General features: G+C 63.9%; 1 long non-coding RNA gene across 1 annotated transcript; it reads right to left on the bottom strand.

Moving 5' to 3' along the window:
• Window positions 1–2137: 2137 nt before the first annotated feature.
• On the bottom strand, window positions 2138–3529 carry LOC149996721 (uncharacterized). The gene is made up of 2 exons (XR_016514113.1): window positions 3053–3529; window positions 2138–2447 (listed from the first exon to the last, which is right to left on the bottom strand). It is a non-coding gene; the product is annotated as an uncharacterized LOC149996721 (long non-coding RNA).
• Between the last annotated feature and the right edge of the window lie 1640 nt (window positions 3530–5169).

The following is a 5169-nucleotide window of genomic DNA, read 5'->3' as shown; positions in this document are numbered from 1 at the left end:
GTTTGGCCTCACAGTCTCTCAACGGCTGCGGTCGCCCCGCACGCGCTCCCGCACGGACAGTGAGCCCGGCCGGAAGGAAGGGCCGGGCAGCAGAACGAGCTCTCCTCTCCGGTGCTTTCCTCTGAGGGGAGAAACCGGCCCCCGCATGGTTCCCCTAACATTTCACGGCCGACAGCGAGGTCGCATGCCCACCGCAGACCAACAAACAAGCTGTCCTTGGACCCACCTGAGCAGCCCCGTGGGACAGTGTGGCTCACCCCCCGCCCCCCAACGCGCCTTAAACAGAATCTAATGCTGTTGGAAAGGAAAAGGAGGGAATGGCCGCTGGGGCTGCCCGGCTCCCGAATTCCTGTCTAACGGAGCTGGCCGCAGTCGCAGGAATGTCTAGGACACAGGCCTGCGCACGTTTGCCGAGGTGCCACGGCAGACACCGAGGGATGGTCCAGGCAGCCTCATCTCAGACACCGAGGCTGAACTCCCGTGCCCCTCTTGGCCACCACAGGGCACCGTGTGGGGGCAGAGCTGGAGCAAGACATGAGTGACGGGAGTCCCACCGCGGGCCCTCCCCCGTCCCCAGCCCAGGGAGCTGTCTGGAGCGGAGCGGGGGCTGGGCTGGGCGGCTGCGCACACGGTCCCTGGCACCTGCCCAGTCCCCCTCCTTCTCTCCTGCAAAGCTTTGTATTTCCACTTCCCTGTGAGACACGTCTCAGCAATTCCAGAGCGCGGCTCTGAGGGGAAGGTCAGCCCGGAGCGGGAACGCCGCCGCCTGCCTTCCCGGCTGTGGGGCACGCAGGCTGGGGCGTGGGGGTCCGCGTGCCCCGCCCGTGGAGGCGGGCGCTCAGGGCTGCAGGCGAAGTGCATGTGCGCGGCCTGTGTGTCCGCGGGCGTGGACGCTGGGAGCGCTGCGCGCTGCGTGCGCGCCTTCGTCCCCTTGGCCTCGGCAGCAGCCACGGGCCTGGAAGGGAGACCACAAACCGGAAAACAAACCCGGGGCCATCTTAGGCGCGCTCCCTGCAGGGGCGAAGTGCAGCTGCCTGGGTCCCTCCAGGGGAGAGTGGGCGCACACCGGAGGCCGCGCCAAGAGCCTGGGGAAGCCGGTGCCAGGAGCGCGAGGGCAAAGCCCGGGAGCGGAAGGCCCCGCTGAGGCCCCGGAGCCTGGCCTGGCGCGCACCTCAGACCCAAGGAGCCCGGCCCCAGGAGGGAGCAGGACGCCCCGGGGTGGTGTCCACGGTCTGACCGGAACCCGCCAGCCACTTTCCGGCACGAACTACTGACCCCTCACCCTGCAGGAAGCAGACGACCCAGGACAGGGTGAGGGGAGCAGGGGCGACCCAGGGGAGGGCCGGACGCAAGTGCGGAGCCTCGGGGCCAGCAGGCGCCACCGCACGGACCGGGGACACAGGCCAGAGCGGGGAGAAGTGAAGGGTCCGGGTTCCATCCGGCTGCACGTGGCAGAAAACCCACTCGCTGGGCAGGGCAGGGACCCCGGGGAATGCCGAGTGGCTGCAGCGAGTAAACAGAACACGAAGCTGCCCCAGGAGGTCGCCTCCGCTGTGCAGAGTAAGAAGCTGATGTCAGAGAGGTTGCGCGACTTCCCCAGGGCCACACAGCTAGTCAGCGGCGGAGCTGGGACTTCAGCCCGTTTGATTCGGCTTTTTGTCATCTGCAGCCACTGAGTCCTGGTCAGTGTGTCCTGCGACCCCGGAAACGCGGTCTGAGTCAGGTGAGGAAAGGAGGGCCGGAAGGTGCGCCACCTACCCAAGGTCCCCCAGCTCACAGGACAGGAAACTGGGAACGAGACCCAGGTCTGCCGATGTCCCCCAGGGTTCTCCCCTCCTCCCCTGGAGCTGGGGGACAATTCTCCGTCCCCGGCTGTGCAGAAGGGCTGCTGCTTTAGCTCCACGGCACCCATCCCCCCTAATGGGAGCAGAACCCTGGATTTCCACCTCCTGCCGACTCCTGGCTCAGGGGGTCCCGCCCCCTCAGAGGGCGGAGCCTGTGACTCGAGCCTGGCCAATGAGGGCACCGCTAGCGTGGCCCAGGCCAGTCTGGTCAGAGTGATGAGCAGGACCCCTGCCAGAGTGACCACGGAGAAAACATTCCATCTTTTCTGCTAGACTTGATACCAGGGGGGATGTGAGTTCAAACAGTCGGATTTATTATCTTACAAATCGGAAGTCTGAAATCCATGTCACCAGACCAAAATAAAGACGTCAGCAGGGCTGCCCTGGCTGTGTGGCTCCGTGGGTTGGAGCGTCACCCCGCAAACCACGGTTGCAGGTTTGATTCCTGGTCGGGGCACGGGCCTGGGTTGCAGGTTCAGTCCTGCCCATGCGTGTGTGGTCCCCAGACTGGGTGCTTGCGACCCTCAGTCTGGAAGCACATGGGAGGCGGCCAACCGACTTTTCTCTCTACCTGGAAGTCTCTCTCCCTTCCGCTCTCTCTCTCTGAAACAAAAAGCAATGAAAAACATATCCTCGGGTGAGGATAAAAAAAGATGTCCGCAGGGCCCTGCTGCTCCCTGTGGCTCTAGGGAAGACCCAAACCTGCCTCTCCCAGCCCCTCCTAGAAAGAGCATCACCCCCATCTCCGCGTCTGCATCACCTCCCCCTGCCTCGGATTCTCCCCAGAAGGACCCTTGTGATCACATAACCCTCGTGACAGCGCAGGACAGACTGTGCCTCTCAGGACTCATCCGCAAAGTCCCCTTGGCCAGGTAAGGCCACCTAATCGCAGGGTCCCTGGGGTTAGAACATGGACATCGTAGGGAAGGCCCTGATTCAAAGCCTTGGAAAGCGGGGCACCAAGATGCAGGGGAGGTCAGTCCCGGTAAATGCTGTGAGCCCCTGAATCAAGCCCCACCTGAAGCGGCCTCCTTACCTGCCCAGTCCCAGGACGACTGCTACGTTAAGCTGTGCCTGGGCTAGTCTGAGCTTGGCCTGTTCTGTTCTGTTTTGGCACCTGCAGCCTGGCTGCCGGCCTCCCCACCCACCAGGCTGCACGCCCCCCCCCCCCCCGAGAGGCTGCAGTTCTCTGCGAGCAAGGACGACACCTGACTGGACTGTCATCACACCGGGCATGTGCGTGGCGCCCGGGGGTGCTGGGCAAACGTCTGCTGCCTGAACTACAGCGAGCTGATTAACGACGGAGCCCGCGCCTGCGCCTGCGCCCGCCCTCAGCGGCCAGCTCCGGGACGGGGGGGCAGGGAGAAGCCTCAGCAGAACCCTCCAGGGGCGACGTGCGGGGGGGGCTGCTTCTCAGGGACAGGTTCGAAGAGTGGCCCAGACAGGCGGCGCGGAGAAGGCCTGACCTTCACGGGCAGCCCGCAGCCCCCCATCCTGAGCCAGCACTTCCAAGTTCATCCCGGATGGCAGCTGCCACCCGCCGCCAGCTGCCTTCTCTGCGTCATTTCTGGTCACGAAGCACCTCGCTCTTGAACGAGTCACAGCGGGTCCCTCTGCACAGCCAGAAAGAGACTCATCTTCTGCAGCTGCAGGGACGGGCGGCTGAGCCCTCCCGAGGAGGCTCTTCTCAGAGCCAGGAAGACCCAAATATCTTTGTCCCCAGAGCTGGGCTATTGTTCTAATCAACAGGGTCCTTGCAATTTCTGTCCCCACCCGTGTCCACTGTTCTTCGGTCCACCCCAGACACGTGCGCCTGTTCCGTGCCCACCTCACGCTACGCATCTGACGGACCCTCTGCAGCCCCCGACGGGCGGGGCCCGCCTCTGCCCATGCCCTGCGCTCAGCTCCCGGCGTAGCCCACCGCCACGGGAAGGCGCGTGCCGTTCCCCACACTGTCTATAACTCTGCCCAGCGACTGTGTCCCACGAATGCTCCCAGACTGAGTAGCAATGTAACTTTTTGTCTGTTTAATCAAGTGGGATTAATAAAAATAACCAGCGACACGTACACGGTGCCCAGGGGGCACCAGGAGCCTCTGTCTGTGACAGGTGCACATCGCTCCCTCCACCTCCAGAGCGCCCCGGGGGCGAGGAGCTGGCACAGTAAGTGCAGGCAGACAGACAGACAGACAGAGCTGTCCCCGCGGGCGGACCGCTTAACCCCTGAGCTATGCTGAGCTGGGTGCTTCCCATCCTCTGGGCAGACCTCTTGGACCCCCAGATTTTAGCCAAATCCCCTGCTGTGCCCCCAGTAGCCCGTCAGACCCCATGCTTGCCATCGGGGCCGCCACTGAGCGGAGCATAAACACAGGAACAAAGGAAGGGGCCGCCAAGCCGTGGGGACCTGGGCGCTCGGCCTTTTGTGCCTCAGTCTCTCTTCTGTGACCTAGGGGTAACCATGACACCTGCCTTGACAAGGGTGTACCTGAGGCCTCTTCTTGAGGGGGGCTCTGACAGAGAATTCAAGTAAGAGATGGAGGGGGTCTCAAACACATCCACATGTCAGTCATTGAGGCCACACTGCCCAAAGAGGCCCACCGGGGCGATGGTGTTAATATTTAGCTCAACAGCCTGGGCCCCCATCCATCAGAATGAAACCAGCCTCAAACGCCGGGACAGTGCACCGGCATGGAACCAGGTGAGTATGCCCCTGAGCACCTGCTGGGGGGCTCAGCCTGCGGGGCTGGGCACCCCGGGACTCTGACCAGCCCACAGCTGCACTGTTACAAGCCGGGGGATCTTACAGGAGCAGGAAGGGTGCCCATGGTAAGAGCCACTGGGACCACATGCAGACTGTGCGGGCGGCAGCCAAGCCTGGGGAAACAGGAGGCCAGCACCCGCGAGCCCCACCCGGCTGGGTTCCCGTACCCACACCCTGGGCGGGAATCCTCGCAGCCCAGGGGTCCCGCAGGAGCGGGGCTCAGAGACTCCTGCAGAACCCACGTGTCTCTCGTGTCTCTCTGACTCTGCCTGACAAGCATACGCTCTCAGGGAGACTTTTGGCAGCTCTCTGATCCCAAAGAAGCCAAATCTGGATCTCAGCAAATTATAGCCGGAGGCTCCTGAGCAAGCCAAGGAGCCGTGAGCGTCCCCTGGCAGAGGAGAAGCCTGCCTTTGGGGGCAGGAACCGGACGTGCCAGCTGGCCTGGGCCGGCAGCGAACGGCCGCTCGCGCAGCTCCGGGGCCAGGAGGCTCGGCACTTCCCGAGACCACGACTCAGGCTGCGGGGTCAGCTGCCCTGTGCTGAGAGGACGCCAGGAGCCCCC

Source organism: Furipterus horrens, unplaced genomic scaffold (assembly GCF_987537825.1).
Source record: "Furipterus horrens unplaced genomic scaffold, mFurHor1.1.pri manual_scaffold_11, whole genome shotgun sequence".
Lineage (NCBI taxonomy): Eukaryota > Metazoa > Chordata > Mammalia > Chiroptera > Furipteridae > Furipterus > Furipterus horrens.
Note: the sequence above shows the minus strand (reverse complement) of the source record. Positions and strands in the feature narration are given on the sequence as shown.